A 19,689-nucleotide genomic window follows, 5' to 3' on the forward strand; every position below is an offset into this window, starting at 1 on the left:
AAAGTGGAAGAAGAATTTAGTGTATTATTAACCATTCTTACATGTAATCTTGGGGACCAAATTTATATAAATTACAATAAATAATAATCAAATGAACTAAAATTAAGATCTACCTTATTTAGATTATTTGTCTTCTTATATCAAAATGTAATCAAACCATAGTCACGAAGTTGTAGTTGGAATTGGATTTTGAGTTCTATACAAACAAAAAAACAATAGATTGCTTAAGTTTCAACATGGAAAACATTTGGGAGTAGACATATTGTAAAGGCTTAAATATATTATTTTTCCAATATTTTAAAAAGTTGAAATATACAATATAATATTGAAAATCTCAAAAGCCTTTTCAAAAATTGTTGTCATATATCAAAATAAGATATATAATTTTACATTAGAATAGCATATTGTAAGAATTTTTGTATTCATCCATATACACAATTACACCATGTATTATATGATGTGTAATATAAACTGAATTTTCATTCAAATTATACAGTAGAGTGAACTATATAGATTCCACATTAAATGGATTCATATATGAAGTATATGCAAACATTCTTTTAAATATATATTTATGTTTTCCTTAATTAGAACTAAAATTTTACTTTATAATAGTTAGTAAAACATATATTCTTTTATAATTTGTTTACATGGAATACATAATTTTATTATAATTAAATATTTATTCAAATTTCCAATAAAAAGTTATCTCTCTTAAAAAAGATTCATGAAATTTTTATTAAAAACGATTCATGAAATTTTTACCAAAAATATTCCTAATTAAATTTAATAAATATAAAACACATATATAATAATTATAAATTTATTACTTACCTACCACATATATTTATCCTCTATTTTATTGTTTCCATTGTACATCATAGCATCATAAACCATAATTTTTAACACATTTCTTTAACAGCTTCACTAAAAATTCACTTGAAAAAACTGATTTTATAAAAAATCCAATAGCTTAGCCATTAGAATAGGTAACCTACCATCTCATATAATTAAAAAATTCACTTGAAAAATCTGATTGTATAAAAAATCAACTCTGATTGTATAAAAAATCAACTAGCTTTTTTTGCTTTTTTTTTTTTCTTTTCTTTTCTTTTGCTTCTTCTTCTTCTCTTTTTTTTGAAGAAAAAATCATAATATATTATAGCATATGATCAATATACAGAACATATCTTCTTCTCTTTTTTTGACGAAAAAATCATAATATATTATATCATATGATCAATATACAAAATATAATCAACATCTGCCAAAATTGATTACATCATTACGACCAATCATAATATATTATATCATATGATCAATATACAGAATATATCTTCTTCTCTTTTTTTTTGACGAAAAAATCATAATATATTATATCATATGATCAATATACAAAATATAATCAGCATCTGCCAAAATTGATTACATCATTACGACCATCTCGGAGAGCATATCATACTTCCCATCCAGAAATATCACAGTTGCATAATACAAATAAGTACAGTCAAATCCATCAGCCCAGTGTTGTTTTGAAAATAAAAAAGTAAGATATAGGTGTTATCTATAGAGGAAAAGTCCAAAAAAAACATACCATCCATCCATGCGAGAAAATTGGAAAATGTTATACTAGTAAACCATACAAAACTTAGAAAAAAGGAGGGGAGGTAGAAGATACCCAGGAAATGGAAATTCACCAACATCTAAAACATTGAGACCCCATGTTATTTCCATGTGCATATTGCCAAAATTACCAAGGAGTCCCCTCATTGAGAGTTCATCAGCTTCCTTGTTCTGCTCTCTACCAATGTGTATAATTGTGGAATTGTTGTGTTGTTTCCAAAGAAGATCAATTCTCCCCAGCCAACCAAGTAGCAAGGGATTGTTGATATTTGCACTGCCCTTTACCTGTGATAATCTTGGAATCTCCGTAGATGTGAATGACAGGGATACCAAGGAAGTTGTTGAACCATAAAATTCCCCATAAGGCCATTGCTTCTGTCCTGGTATTGGTGCCACTTCCCCCATTCCGTGAATCTTGTAAGACAAATCATTTCAAATGGCAATCCAAAAACCCCAACCACATGTGTTCCTTTGTGTTGCACCATCAAAAAAACCCATTGGATATTCCATTTGTAGTCCAATCTGCTTGTGTTGAGGGTTTTTGGATAGTTGTCATGTGGGGTGTGCATGTAAGGTTTGTTATAGTTCTTTCCAAAACCATGGACAAATCATCTGTAGAATTCTGAAAAATGTACTTATTTCTCCATTTCCATATCGTCCAAAGAAGGAAAAGTGGGATGGTTCTCCACATAGTCTTCTGTGTGCTCCACCATTTCATACATTCCACAATGCAGTCATTTTGTATATAAGGAAACCCAATAATAGATAGTTTTTTCCATACCTGAACTATATGCTGACACTAGAGAAATATGTGCTTGTTGCTCTCCTCATCCATTTTACATATAGAACAAATGCTAGGCTCATGCCATTGCATCTTATACAAATTCTCCAATACGATATTTTTGTTATAGAAGACCAGTGATGAGAAGAGGATGATTTTGTTTGGGATTTTAGTCCTCCGAAAGGTGTATAAGACATGTTTCTCCCCCTGCCGAGCATCCTTTTTACAAAGGGATAAGTATGTATCAGCAACAATAATGTTATCAAATTTCATCTTCCCCGTCCATATAATTTTTTTATGTGTCCCCGCAAGAAAATACCAAGATGTTTCATTCCAACGGTAATCCGGTTCCATTCCAGGACCATCAGCCCAAATAGTCCCATCTCCTGTGCACTTTTCCATATGGGGCATGGACCCTCCCAATGTGAGATGACTTGGCTCCAGAAGTATATGCCTCAACCGTTTAAGAAATGCATGAGCCCTGCAAAGATACTACAGTTGGTGCCAACACCCAAAATATGATCGACACCGATAAGGATCTTGTTCTCGATCCCATGTTCCATTCAAGTTGTTGTAAATTTCTTTTAGCAAACTTATGAAAGCTAAGCCAGATTGCTGATCCATGGACGGATCCAATAATTCCTTTACGGTACTAGAACAGAAAATCATGTTCCTTAAGGTATTCATGTCTAATGATGCTACTCCAAGTACCAAACCCAAATATGCCCCTACGTAGAGATTTAATTAGTAATGACCATCCAAAACGACATAGATCCATGATGCCCCAACCACCCATGACCTTCGGAAAAGTGATGTTGGACAACTTAACCATTTGGCATTTTTTTTCCATGACTCCCTCACATATGAAATTAGCCATGATAAGGTTAATACTGTTGATAATGGTGACAAGAATATGAAATATAAGTGCCCAATAAACCCCCAATTGTGTGAGAACAGCTTGGGTAAGGATGGCCCAACTGCCCAGAGACAGACATCTAAATTCCCATCGAGATATCCTTTTGAAAAAACAATTCACAAGCCATTGCCAATCAACAATTCTGTAACTGCATGGTTTATTATGATCTAAGGTATTTCATAGCATTTTTCATCATCCCTGCCTCTATACTAAACAAGTTTTTAATATATGCAATTATATCCATGTCACAACATCCATGAAAAACAATAGATTTTTGAACATTCATATGCACCAATGGCATTAGTAAATTTCCTGAAAATATGAAATAGACATAACCATGCAAATCGACTTAACATAACCATGATGAGTACATCGTCAACAAAGAAGCCATGAGACTGCAGAGCCTGGAATTGTTCTTGTGCAACCACATTTTTTATATGCAAGCTTAGTCCATCCATCACAAAAATGAATAAAAGTGGTGAAAGGCAACATCCCCGACAGAGTCCCTGGCTGGCCCAAAAGAACTATGTTGGGTATCTATTTATAATCACTACATAGTTGACATTAATAACACATGCCATTATCCAATCAATGCATCTGGGTTGTAAGACAATTTTGATAAGAACCAATCTGAGATATCCCCAATCTAGGCTATCGTAAGCCTTCTATAAGTCCCCCTGCATAATGGAAGCATTGAGTTGTTTGGTATGTATCATATGCATACATTCTTGGGCGTTAGCCACAACGCATTTATTTATCCTGTAGGAACCCGTATTGTTCTCGAGATATGTGGCACTATAATGTACTCCGCATACGGGTCGCAATGGTATTGGAGATGACTTTGTAGATGAGGTTACACAAAGATATCGGCCTGAAGTTTGCGAAGCATGTTGATGGGCAGTGCTTGGGGATAACTGCAATATATGTGGAGTTGATGAGGTGGTGGATATTGCCAGTGATCCGCGACTCCTCCACCATGTCCAGCAAGTCATTTTTGAACAAGTCAAAGAAGTATTTGAATAGTTCCACTGTCCATCCGTTTGGTCCCAAACTTTTGTCAACCTTGAAGGATTTTGGAACCCCATGTTTTAGATGGGCAGTGCTCGGGGATAACTGCAATATATGTGGAGTTGATGAGGTGGTGGATATTGCCAGTGATCCGCGACTCCTTCACCATGTCCAGCAAGTCATTTTTGAACAAGTCAAAGAAGTATTTGAATAGTTCCACTGTCCATCCGTTTGGTCCCAAACTTTTGTCAACCTTGAAGGATTTTAGAACCCCATGTTTTAGAACCCCATGTAATTCCTCTTCAGTGACCTCCTTGTACAGTGCAGCATTAGAAACCTTGTCATACATAGGGGATATGGATCAATTCCGCATATGATATCTTCAGCAACAATACTTCGCTATGGCCATAAGCCAACTGAAAATGGGCGACATCGACTTTACTAATCTCCCCGATATATTGTTCATCAGCGTTTTTTTATCTCCCATATAGAATTTTCATTGCGTCTGTGATTTGCGATGGAAGAATTTAGTGTTATGGTCCCCTTCCTTGATCCATAGTCCCCGACTTTTCAAGCGCCAAGTGGCTTCCTCCATAGAAAGTAGTTGTTTCTTCTTTAGCTCAAGTGCTTGGATAGTGGACCAAGTTGGTTCTGATAGACAGTTTGTGGCCATCATAGGTAGTAATGCTTCCAATTCACATTGTGTATAATTAATATCCTTTTGCAAGGACTTAATCGTATGTTTCTGCCCAGTTTTGACCTTCCCTCGTAGGATATCCAGCTTGTCTAGAATGTTAACCATAAGGGAAGGCCCTTTAACACATACATGGATCCATGTATCCTTCAACAATATATTAAAGTCTGGATCATCTAGCCAGGTCCTATTGAATTTAAAATGCATGCCCAGGGGAATATCCGCCCTCCTCCATTGTAATGTAATGGGTCTGTGGTCAGACAAAAAGTTACCGATAATCTCCGCATGAACCGGTAACCTACCATCTCATAGATCCAAAAAGGTTTTTAAAGAACAGACGAGCACGAAAAATCGACAATTCTGACTGTAAACATGCACGTCTCTTCTTGAACTGGAATATCCCGTACTTATATTCAAAATATCATCCAAAGATAGATGAATCCAGCCTGCTATTAAAATCAATTTCAGAAAACCCACGAAATAAAAATTCATATATTTCTACAAAACGAAAAACAATGTTCAAATACTTGTTAATCTCTCCATAATCATAAATCTAAATTATACAAAACTATCAACGATGTTCAAACACTCGTTAATCTAACCATAAAACAAACAATTTCGCATCTAGAGTGGAAATGATAAGGTTCCACGGATATTTAATTTTAAAAGATTTATGTTATATGATTCACTAATGAATAACATCACAAGATAATTGTCTAACTTTATGTCTCACTCCAGTTTTACTAAAAGTCGTGTTTTATCAAAAAATGTGGGCAAACAAGTTGGCATCCAGAAAACCAACTGCAGGAAGAGAAACCCGCATGTCAAAGATCGCTTACTGTTTCAATAACTCTACCTCTGTTTTGCAAATCATTTCTTTGAAAATATATAGTAATATGCGAACCCAGATCTAGGTTTATATATATCTTTCAAATCCAAAGTAGTGGCTAGGTCTGGCACTAGAACCGAATTTGGGAAGCACAACAAAGCAGAAAATATTATTTTACAAAATTCGGGCTACTTCCGCTGTGATTCGGATACTCTGTACATTGATCGTTATATTGTGGATGTTGATTCATATGAGGAATTGAAGATGGGTCAAATCTATTTTCTCCCTCCACTTTGTAAACGTGTTATCGGTCAACAGACTGCTAATGTGACCAGAAAACCCAAACTGCCTTACTTGTCGATTCGACTGCAGAGCTTGAGCAGAAAATGCTCGTTATCTTCATCAGCAATTTTGAACAATATGTTAATCAAGAGCCGATAATATTGAAAGTTGATCTTGGCGACATCAACTTCCTTGCGCTGGCCTGCAACGCTGTGGAGAATCCCCTTGCGGATTCAGTCGTAAGTGGGCAATTTCTCTAAGGCCGCCCACTTCAAGGCCTCTTCATCATCCATATCATCTCTATCCCCGGAGGATCTCGAGAACACATCGTCGCCTCCCCTCCATATTCCTGAAGTGTTGTTGCGCCTGCTCCCCATCCTCCACATATCTGCATCCTCCATTTCCATGATCTTTTCCACCCCTAAATACATCTATTGGCACACAACAACATACAAAGATAAATTCGATCGCGACGTTACTTTTATAGATTTGTGCAGGACACGCGACCAAACTGCGTTCCCCTCAACAATCCAACTGTAGGGAGCTCGCACCTAACAACCCATGTATGGTGGTAAAGGAAACAATTGGCCTTTTGTCTTTTCACCACACCATACCTCCTTTTTGATATCTGCAAATGACCTTTCACCCACAATCTAATAAATTTTTGGCAGGTCTGCTCAGGTTTTCAGTGACTCCAATCTGAATCTGTGGGAACAATCCAGGAAGATGGGTTCATAAATGTCTGCTAGGATGATGGATTCATTGATTAAGGACTGAAAATCGCTTAAAATTTTGTAAAACTTGATTGAACCTGTCAAAATATAGTTGGTTTGAAGAGAAAAAATAAAACTCTTTGATTGGGTGGGGCAAACAGTGTTTGCCCACCCAACTTCACAAAGAAAACGCCTCCCTGCCTAAATATATGAAGAAAAAAAAGTATCACGTATGTTTTATAAAATTTCAATATTTTGTAAACAAATTTTGACGAATAGCTAATGTAGACCTATGATGAGGAGAATGTCGGTGAATATATGACAATGAGTCTATGCATCATTCAGTTTTACTTAAACAAATATTGGTAAATACATTATAATACACTTATTAATATTTATATTAAGTATGTATTTATAAACAAGGGCTACATAGTAGTTAGTCTTGTCACTTAGTTTAAATATAGTTAAATTAAAGTAAAAACACTGAATTCAAATTAGTATTAAGGTTTATAATTCATCAATTTGAGTTTTAATGATTGGTAAAGTTTTAATTTGTGTAAATAAAAAGCAAGACCCTGATTTTAATGCCTATGCAAACATAGCTTTAAAAAACTATAATATGTTATGCTTGCATTTACATTTGAACTACATTAATGGTATAAATCCAATTTGTGTGTCGAAATCAAGAATTATATATTTTATTTCTTAAAATTTGGCCTAAAATATTCAATAAAAGTATTCTTTTAATATAATTATTAGTTTATAGAAATACATATATTTTATTTTTAAAACTTAAATTGATATTTGAAAATAATAATAATAATACTTATTTATTATTTAGAGTTTATAAAAATGCATGTGTTTTATTTTATTAAAATCTGAATTTAGATTTTAACCCCCTCCCCCACACACAAATAGATATTAAAATTTGAATTAAAATATTTAATTAACTTTTTAAATATAATTATTAGTCTATAAAAAGTATTGATACCAAAAAATGAGTATATTACATTAATAAAATATAATGATTGTAAAATCATAATTTACAATGTATTGTGTAATAAAATGTTCAAATTTTCAACTAATAGCATCAAAAATAAATATTAATAAAAAATAGCTTTAAAAAATTATATAGTTAAATTTTATTAAATGAAAACAATTAGTATATTTTTGACTTAACTAATTTTTAATATAGATTGCTTTATAAAATATTTTAATTTCAATTATATATATAGAGTTAAAATATTTAAAATAATTTTACTATTCTACCATTTGACTTTTTTTAAGCTGTAAGCCAGCAAAAACTTATTCAAGCTGTTTATATAATCTAAGTCTCTAAGATAATTGACAAGCCTTCAATTGATATATGCATTTAGGAATGCCACTTAAACAATAAACACATATATAGCAACAAGAAATATCAAATTTTATTTTTTAATATGTGTGCGAATTAGAGTTTTGATTGATATAAGAAGATCCATAGATTTAAGTATTATAGTTTACTTTTCAAAACCATTAACGAAATACATTTTCAAAACTTAAAGAAGAACCATCAATCTTGATTTCTTGAAAGATTCATTTATTTATTACCATATTAATATTTATAAATTTAATTAATTAAATACTATAATCTACCTTTTGAAACCATTAGTTGACTCCATTTTCAAAAATTGAGGAAGAAGACCTGATCTTGATTTCTTAAAACATTCATTTACTTATTGATAATTATGAAGTCAATTATTTATTGTTTTTGTTACCATTTAGGGTTTTGAATGGCGCATCTTTCACGACATTTACTACTCTTCATGCTCTTCATATTACCTAAGTCTTGAAAATGGATTTGGTCGATGGTTCTGAAATCTAGACTATAATATTTAAATCTATGAATCATCTTTTATCAATCAACAATCCAAATCATAAAAATTTTAAAATAATAATCACAGGTATTTATCATGAAGTTTGGTTATTTGAAAATTTGTGGTTTAAGATAAAACAAAGAGCAACTGATCTGATTTCTTGAAAGCCTAGGGATAAATACATCATTTTGAAATATATTGGTTTATTTATTAATAATTATAGATAATAATAATCATAATTTAAATTATCTATTTTGTGCATGTTTGCCATTTAGGCTAAATGATACATTTTTTACCATATTTATTACCCTTATGAACTTTACATTTTTTCAAGTCTTAAAAATGAACCCCACTAATGCTTCTGAAATATTGACTAAATAATACTTAGATTTATGGATTTCCTTTATCAATCAATCCAAACCAAAAAAAACCTTAAAACAATAATCACAACTCAGTATGAAAAACCTTAAAACAATAATCACAACTCAGTATGAGGGGCATTCATGATGAAGTTCCGTTACTTCAAAATTTGTGCATTAAGATCAAACAAAAAGTGGTTGATCTTGATTTCTTGAAAGTGATTAGACACATTATTATGAAATATATTCATTTATTTATTGACAATTATAAATTTAATTATTAATTTTGTCTCTATCTGCCAATTTGTGCATTAAGATCAAACAAAGAGTGGTTGATCTTGATTTCTTGAAAGCGGATAAACACATTATTATGAAACAAATTTATTTATTTATTAATAATTATAAATTTAATTATTCATTTTGTCTTTATCAGCCATTTAAGGTTTTGAATGAAGCATCATTCACAATATTTATTACCCTCCATGCTCTTCATATTTTCTCAAGTCTGGGTGATTCTGAAATGTCTATTATAATATTTAAAATCAAATTTATGTGAACTGTCTACTATAATATTTAAGATCAAATTTATCAGGGTGCAAACACTTTTAAAAAGATTTACAACTCAGGGGATTTGATCCCTCTCAAATCTTGATTGATTTATAACTAATATATATCTATATATGAATTTTCTTAATATTTAGTATTAGATTTATTTATTTATAAATAAACAAGTGAAATGCCTTTACTTACCTTTTCTAGGAATATATATATATATATATATATTCTTTTTATTTTTGAATTTGACTAGGGTGATTGGTCAAAATTAGTCGTTGGCATTATAACCGTTGGAGTCTCTGCACCTCTATTTAATCAAGCTAATCCAGATTGGTTCTTCAACTTGTCCTGACGATGAACCACACTGGTTGGTTCGAAACGCGTCGACAAACGATTTATTATGTGATTTTGCCGAAGATTATCTAAACAATATATATCTAGATTAGTTAACATGAGCGGAGGGATGTCAATTTTTTTAAGTGCAAACCTTTTTTAGAGTGCAAAAAACAATGTGCAATTTTTCATTATTTAAATTGTATTTTTGAATGCTATAGAGATTACATACATGGATCAAAATTGAACACATCACAGCCTTTCAAAGGCTCTCTGGCACGTCAGAGAAGTAAGGAGAAAATTTTACCAGTCAAAAAAAATTTAAAAATTGATTTTTGTCATTTAAAAAAAAAAACTGGAATAATATCTTAAAATTTTTTAAGAAGTGCTGTCAAATTGTCAACTTTTTTTTAAATTTCATTTTTTCTGAAATTAGAATTTTAGGAATGTTGAATTTGTAAATTTCTTTTCATGTTAAAACTTAAATCCCATTTCAGAAACTCCCATTTCAAAAACAACAGTTTCCTTTTGAGTTGTTTTTTCTAATTGTGCATATGATGCAAATTCTTATTAATTATTATGTCACAATTAACTTTTGATACCATTACATTTCGCAGTTTCTGAGTTGCTCCCATTTCAAAAACAACAGTTTCTTTTTTAGTTGTTTTTTCTAATTGTGCATATGATGGAAGTTCTTATTAATTATTCTGTCACAATTACCCTTTGATACCATTACATTTGGTAGTTTCAATTGAAAGCGACTAGATGTCAATGTGTGCCATGTATTAGGTCTGTAATTTCACTGGGTTGTGCCTGAAGGCTGCCCAAAGAAAGGTTTGACGATGATTTAAGCTGGAGAGGAGCATGGATTCACCATTCAGCAAACGCCTGTCAAGCAAGGTTTAAGCACGATTTATGCTTGGAGAGGAGCGCATTCAACAGGCTTCCTAACATACTGGATTTGATTTGTTTGCGGATTCCCAATTCCTGGTATGTTTTCATATTAAAAAAGAAGATACCAAAAACATATACACCTTTGTACACTCTTTTGTTGAATCCTAAACCTGTTTAGAATTTTACTGAATTTTTTCATTCATGCAATAAACTTAAATTTGATTGAGCTACTTGTATATTGGCTTGAACGTTCTGGTCACAAAAATTTCCTACAAAATTAATCCTTATCTGAACTGGAGCAGGAATATAGGTCTCCTGTTTATCCATTAATGGTAAATGCATCTCATATATTAGTTGTGGCTCATATCAGACCTGCCTTATACACAACATCCATGGGGTTGTTGTTGTTCCACCATTCTCTTGTGAAAACATAAAAAGAAATTTGAAAATAATTTACTGTTGTCAATTGAATTGCTTTTTTTTTTTTATGCTTTTCATTATAGAAGTGTGACCTGAATATGTGCCCTTCTAAATGAAATTAAGACCTGCCCTTCAAATTTGATCACTGATTACATATCTTAAACTTAGTAGAGTTTAGGCTTCTGTGATCCATATAATAAAAATAAATTAAATAACAATATAAATAAATAATATTAAAATAAAAATAATATTTATTTATTTATTATTATTATTATTATTATTTTTATTTTATTTTTATTTATTTATTTATTTACTCTTATATTTATATATATATATATATATATATATATATATATATATATATATATATATATATATATATATATATATTAACTTGTATTCACAATTGATTTATTCATAGGCGAGGTACTTTACAACTAATTTCCTTTTAATTAATTATTAACCTATAATTTTTAACTATTTTTTTAATAACTTTTAACTAACTATTATCACTAATTTAAATTATTTTATTTATTTATTAAGGGATTGGTCCCCTGTATAACTTATCTCTTTTTTTATTATTAAAAAAGTTTTGATCCCGGTCCAATAGTCAATATTAGCGGTTGGTCAAATTAGCCGTTGGAGGCTCTGCTCCGTCTATTTAACATGCTAAGCTATGACGATGAACCACACTGGTTGGTTCGAAACGCGTCGACAAATGATGTCTCATGTGATCTTCGCTCAAAAATATTTTTTATATCTTAAACTTGTAAGTCCAAAAAAAATAAATCAAATGCAAACTTTTTTTAGAATATTAAATTATAAAATACTAAGATCATTTCAAAGATTTTAACCATAAAGCAATTAAAATGTCTATATAGCTTTATGTAATATATACACAAGTTTTTAAAACAATATATAAAATGTTTTGCATAGCATGTGTATTAAGCCATTTTATTACAGCGTATTAAAATGGTTTCTTTGTTATTACTTAAAAATATATTAATAACAAAAAACCATTTTAATATGTGTTGACGATCATTTTCTATTTAAAAAATATTTTATTTTTATTTTAAAAGATACACACATTAACTCTAAATTGAACACGGACATACTTATACATAACGGAGATACTTAGCTATAACCTTCACACTAGACTATAGAATAACTAAAATTCAAACTTAGCCATAAAAGAATAACCATACCATTCAACGTTTAGTGTAGTGTTCCGTGTAAGAAAGCGAAATTGGAACGTGGGGAAGATTGTGGCCCACCATTCAACGTTTAGTGTAGTGTTCCGTGTAAGAAAGCGAAATTGGAACGTGGGGAAGATTGTGGCCCACCACTACCAGAGGTGGAGTGTGGGTAATAGCAAGACTCTATACATGGCCCACCACTAATCACACTTTTGCAGTCAAAAATTTGAAAATGGCACAAAAGAGAATTGCAATTCAAACACGAAGTCCAGCCGCCGTGATACACCTCATCAAAATCCTCGCTTTATGTGGATGTGTGTAAGGGTACTTCTCTTTTGTTAAAAAAAATTTGGCGAACTTTGGACGTGGATGACATCAAATAAAAGAGATACCACATGATACACATGATATCGACAATGCTATAAGCACAGTGTTTGCTCCCGTACTTTGACAGGACGCTCACTGCTCCAACCCCTACTTTGCAACAATAATGATTATAGTAACGAGTACTACCATTAAAATGTTCATATAAGTCTTTAGAAAGTTATTAAAAACAATGGTATATAGAATATTTATAAAAAAAATTATTTATTAAATTTAAAAGGTTATTAAAATAATTATATTGAATTATAACTTTTATATTAGTCAAAAATTATTTTATAAGGTGTTAAGTATATATAAATTAAACAAGTGTGATATACAATTTTAGTACTTGCCTTTTATCCAAAAGTAATCGTATTGAGAAGTTATTGTAACTATGATGAAATGAGTATTATAATATTTGAAAATTGAAGTTATTGTAACTATGATGAAATGAGTATTATAATATTTGAAAATTGGAAATTAGAAATTAATTTTAGATCACACATTTTGAAGGTACAAATGTGCAAAACATATTTTTATAAATGTAGTTGTTTCAACCATGCAAATAGAACGCAAAAGGTGGAACCATGGAGCAACATGTTTGATTGGTGGGTACCTTCTTGTAGAACCTATGATATCTTTGACGTCGGTAGTGCAATAGACTAGTTAGAATTTTCTGTCTCATGGGACGCATAAGCCATCACTAACATGAAATTCGACTCGAAGGAAACTTGTAAAGCTCACTTTTTCACCTAGGTATTGCATAAAACTACTTGTGGTTGGATATATATATGTTCATAAATGATGCTTATTTTAATAATGAACTCAGCATGCAATATTTCTGAAAGGAAAATTGAATTCGTTAACTCAAAACAATCCAATTGACTTCAACACTTAAATATATCCATTCTAAATGAAATCAATACAACATAACCTAGGTCTAAATTTAAGAAGTTAATAAAAATGTTGGGCAACTTGACGAAGGGTTTAAAGCCCAGTAACACAGAGTGTATCTTATTCCACAACATAAGAAAAAGCAATAAAAATAAGTTGATGTTTGTTTCACAAGAAAGAAATAAAACTTGCAAGATGATCTTGTCTTTATCCAATAAAAACCCAAAGAAAATTGTGTCTAGAGCTCAACAACACTATTACCCATATTTAGAAGGGTAACAAATCATTAGATGATCTATATCTTCCTTTTCTTTCCTACACAAGTTATATAAATTTGGTCATTGTTACCTCTTTTTTGAATCATATCCCATGCTGATATGCTAATTTTTAAGAGCCAACCAAAAGTGAATTGATATTTGGTACAAAAGGGTATTTGTAGTAACATAATAGATAGAGGAATATGACTACAAAAACTTTGATATGTTGACTTATATATAGGTGGTTTTATTCTGAAGCACAGTTCTTTTCTTGGACAAGGGCTTTCTGTAGAGAGGCTTTATTGAAAATTAAATTGGACACCTTAGAATCTACATGAATTGGAAGTGTAGTCGATACTTGTTTAGTTTCTCGGATAGAAAATACTTGAATTGTTTATCTTCAGTTTGAAATGATAATTGTTCAATGAATATACCTTAATGTTATCCCGATCAACTGCATTCCTCATTTCTTCCTAAGCATGGAAACAAAAAAATGAGTTAGGTTTATAAGTATCTTGGGAAAGATTTGAGACAATCTTCCTCTAAAGTAGGAATAAATCCTCGACGAAAGTACATAGAAGTCTTGTCCAATCAGATAACTTTCATTTGTGAGTCAATAACCATTTATGCATCTAAATATCTCACTAAAGCTTACATCGGTGCAAGATTCTACTAACCTTTAGAAGAGTTCAAGATGTTTTAGGGGGAAGTGCACGGAAATTTAATACTCAATATAATTGATGCAAGCAAGTTGGTTGGAATAAAGAAGGTAGAAAACTTGGTTAACATTCAATTTTCCATAATCAAGAAGTTCTTCCTTTAGTTGACGAGGTACTATACGGATCTCTTGAATTTGTTGGCAAGTTGTATAATAATTTAGAGATGTTGAACTTAAAGGCATCTCAAATTTATAAAAACCTACCAAAACGTCTTCCACTCCATTACTCAAACAATTGAAATGAGTTTGTTTCAAAAAATGATGTGGTAATGATAAATACATGAACCCTCACCACCCTACATATTAGAGTTTTTATACTAGAGAGATGAAGCCAAACCCATTCCAATCCATTTCGAAAATGAAAATGCAAAAAAATAAAAGTAAAATATGCATGTATAGATTGCACTATCAGAAGAAAAAAAAGGCAAAATTATTTATTAAGAATAAACTTGTATATGCATTTTAGCATTGTGTAGTTATGTTCTAAAAGTATCTCATCTACAATTTTTATTCTAACCAAAACAACATAGGTATCATGTTGTTCCTCATATCGCCTCACAAATTAAACAAAAGTAGATTCCCATATTTCATACACCAAATAAACACTATGTTCAACATGAAACTTTACAATTTCCATGGAAACAATAGTAACAAGAAGATCTAGTGCATCTCAATACAAGGACCCACATAATTACACTCACCTCTACAGTAAAATCGATTCATATGCAAATAAATGCATGGAGGAAGAAACCAATATTCTCAATGGGTGTCCATTTATTAATCACAGACACTAGTAAATCAAAATATGCTTACAAATCAAATGTAAGAAATTTTATTAACACAAGCAGCAAAAACTATACTAACACCAGATAATCTAGGAAACCTTGCTTAAAGTAAAATTAATAAACAAATAATCATAGATACCTGCAAATTGAAAATTGTTAACAAAAACACATACTGGCAATTTCATGGGAAATGGAATTAAACCCTTGTGAATCTGTCAAATATCTAGGATTCTCACAAAGGGAAACTTGCTAACAAACATGATTTAACAATTTCATAAAAAGAGGGAATGAACCCTTTTACAAATGCATTCTAAATTATTTGCATCCAATGTTAAAAACATGCCCAACACTCAGGTAAACAAAAAATTGAAATAAGGGAAGAAAGGGAAAGGAGTATGTGTACCAATCAACTACATTTGCACCATCTACATCCTATAGGAATATAATTTGATTTTAATATAAAAATAATATCATGTTAGTCAAGATAACAAGGAAATATTTTTGGGATATAGCCAAGAAAAAAATCTCAAGACACAGATCCAATATTAAACAACAACATGAGCACTAATCCGATAGAGATGTGTACAAAAATTTTGTATTTATATAAGTAACTCTTATGGGTTACTCATAGCAAACAAAAAAATTGAAAAAAAAAAATTTATGCTTGATGGACAAAGTTTGCTTAATGTTACTGAGAGTAACCAAAAAGATAGAAAAAAGGTTGTCGCATGAGGATTTTGTCCAACTGGTTGGTACCTATAGTCTCTGTCCTTGAGTAGCGAAGTCTTGAATGACTATTTGAACTACTTCTACAATTGATATTATCTTGTTAGCATATTTACAATTCATGAAGAATATGAGACAACAATGTTTAGGAACATAGTACTTACATCAATGTTTTTCATGTCATGAAATTTTTTTGTATATCGATACTTACATGATCATGATTGAGTTTAGATTTTCCTTCAACATTGAAGTCGCACGACATGTAGATAACAACACTTTTGTCTTTTAGATTGTCCTCATAGAACAAAGCTGTCAAATATGGCAATAATATGCTTAAAGCAATATCTTGAAGAGTACATGGTACTTTTCCAACTTCAGATCTATTCAATATTGTACATTTTAATTAGTGCTGGTAGGTAAAAGTAGTATGTGTCTCGCATTTGGTACCATGCAACATTTTTCCTTCTATAGAACCAAAGTTTTATGCTATTAAGTTGCATTGTTAGCAAACCAACGAAAAGGGATTTGAATATATATTTTCTATGACTAGCATACTGTAACCTAATTGAAAAACAATAGTGTATTTACTAATCAATACACATATTTTTGGAAAAAATATATACAATATCACATAAAATGTGCTAGTTATAATGTTTCACCTTTTTTGTAGTTGTGAGAAACAATTTAAGATCTTCCAAATATTTTTTTGTCTTCAATGTTGTGATGATAGTTGATTGGCCAATGCATAGTGTGCCATGTGCTTCTTTTTGTTTGACAAGATTTCTGAATAACATGATGGGAAATTCTTTCTTTAGGAGTTGCTTTTGGATGAAATCAAATTTTCCTGCAAATGATGGGAATAGGTATAGTTGCACTACAATAAACTATATGCATTAGTTGAATTAAAATGCAATCATATTTCATTACAAGTGATGATAAAATTTATAAATGTGTAACATGAAGAGATAAAGTTGTAGAAAAGCGATCATTTCTTTCTTTCTTTTTCTTATACGCAACCAATTGAATGCAAGAGGTAGACTTACAGTGGGCTTTTCATTTTCTGCATTTCCATCCTTGATTTCCAAAGTATATTGCATTCCTGATTTCTTTGCACTTGTGACAATTGCACATATTGTCCCATGTGCATAGTCTTCAATTGTTTCTAGAGGCCTTTTGATTGATATGTTTGGGATGAAGTTGTACTCTTGGCAGATAGGAGCAATATTTTTTATGCTTGAAGTTGTACTCTTGGAAGATAGGAGCAATATTTTATATGCTTGTGTCTTTGTTTTCAAGTTGTATGCAATCAGACTTACCACGATCATAAGTTGTTTTTGCTCCAATTATGAAATATGTTATACAAATGTGTTTTCCTAGAAGATGTTTTTCCTCATGTTCATTAATAATATTTCCACGAAGATTCAAGGTGATTGTCAATTCACCTTTTTCATCTGTTAACTCTTCTCAAAAAATTTCATTTGTATTTTCTTCTTTATCTGTAGAAATTAGGTTGTAGATTTGCAACTTCTCATGAAATTTTAATGAAAATCACAAGACACATATCTATACTATTGCCTACTGACACTATTTCACAATTTAGAACAAAAATTTCAAACATTCAAGAAGAAATAATACGCATGCAACAAGTATTTTTATCTGGGGAAAGAAATCTGCTAAAAATCCCAATTCCTCTTGCGTTAATCAAATGAGTAGAGATCCATTACATTTTCTTTTCTCAACTGAGCTCACCCTGCAAGTACACAACTTATATATCTGCTCATTGAAGGTCTCTAGCCTAGAATTAGTCAATTTTTTCCTCGGATTGAGCTCCTATTTCCTTGCACTATTCGTGAGGAATTAACCCCTATTATTTAGGAAATTCCCTCAATTGAATTGTGCAATTTCTTTAGGTTGATGATCTGACTGCATGCAACATTTGTACACTCAAGACTAGTCTATAACTGATGTTAAACTACCTTGGAATATCCAACTCAACTAGGTAACTCGAATTCTCTACATGCAATAACTATTTTTGTCTGATTAATCAATTAACTAGATAATCACTGAGTTTGATTGAAGTCCACTACTTAATTGGTCTTCCACTAGTTCCTCCAAAAGTTGGAAATAGTTTAATTGAAAACAACTTGAGATAATTGACCTTTATTAATACAAATTAGCAATCACACATGAAGAACTAAACTCTAACTTCTCCAACATGAATTTACTAAGTAAGCTGGGTGACACAAGCCATGTCATACAAGTTAACACCATCCAAGTTGTTTGTTGATGTGGAAATTCAAATTTTCTTAATTTAACCAATTGAAAATCAAATTGAGAATTTCTTGTTTCATTTTTCAACACTCCCTTTTAGCAAGAAATGGATTATCAACCACCCCTATCCTGTACCTTTGGAACTCAAACTTCCCTCTTGACAAGGCCTTTATAAAAGTGTTAGCGTTTTATTCCTCTGTCGAAATGTATTGCAACAACATTATTTGCCTATGCACACAATCCTGTAGATGGTGATACAAGATATCTATATGCTCGGATCGATCATGAAAAATAGGATTTTCAGAGAGCTTGATGGAACTTTGCTTATCACATTTGGATTCATCATCTAACTAAAAAATCCAACAAGTATCTTTCTCATCTAGATCACCTCACATGTTGCTTGACTGATAGCCATGTATTCTGCTTCTATCAAGCTAAGTGCCACAAATATTTGCTTCTTGTTGTACCAAGAAACAATTGCAGACCCCACACTGAAAATTACACCTGATTTACTCTTTTGGTCCGATGGAATCCTCACCCAATCTGCATATGTGAAGCTACATAGCTTCACTCCCTTTGTTCATTTGTACTATAGTCCAAACTGGGTAGTGCCTCTGAGGTATCGTAGAACATGCTTATTTTCCCTCCAAAATACTTTGGTTGGCCTAACCATAGCTTGGATCAACTAGTTAACTATATAACACATATATGGTCATGTGTTCACAAGATACATTAGTGAACCCACCAACTATCGGTAAACATTATCATCCACTTCCTCACCTAAAGTGGTATCCTCTTTCCTCTAGTCTGTCGCTAGAGGTGTCTCCATTTGTTTGCAACTGTCCATGCGGAACCTATAAAGTATACCATTCACATACTTTCCTTGAGAGACAAATAATTCCCCATCACCTTACCATACTTCCAATCCGAGGAAGTAGTGAATGAGACCCATATACTTCATTTCAAACTCTCTTGCAAGATCCTCCTTGCAAGATCTGATCAATTTCCCATTGACATTTAAATTAAGATCATCAACATATAAGAAAATAATCAACAATTTACCTTCTATGAAGATATGATAGAGGTTTGCATCTTCTTTAGTTTTGGTGAAGCCCAAATCGGTGATATAGCTATCAATCCTGGTGTACCAAGCATGAGGTGCTTGCTTGAGACCATGCAATGCTCACTTGTGTCTACACACATGGGACTCTCGATA

The sequence above is a fragment of the Pinus tabuliformis genome, chromosome 7, assembly GCF_031772625.1.
Source record: "Pinus tabuliformis cultivar Carrire ecotype Pingquan chromosome 7, CPIR1, whole genome shotgun sequence".
Taxonomy (NCBI): domain Eukaryota; kingdom Viridiplantae; phylum Streptophyta; class Pinopsida; order Pinales; family Pinaceae; genus Pinus; species Pinus tabuliformis.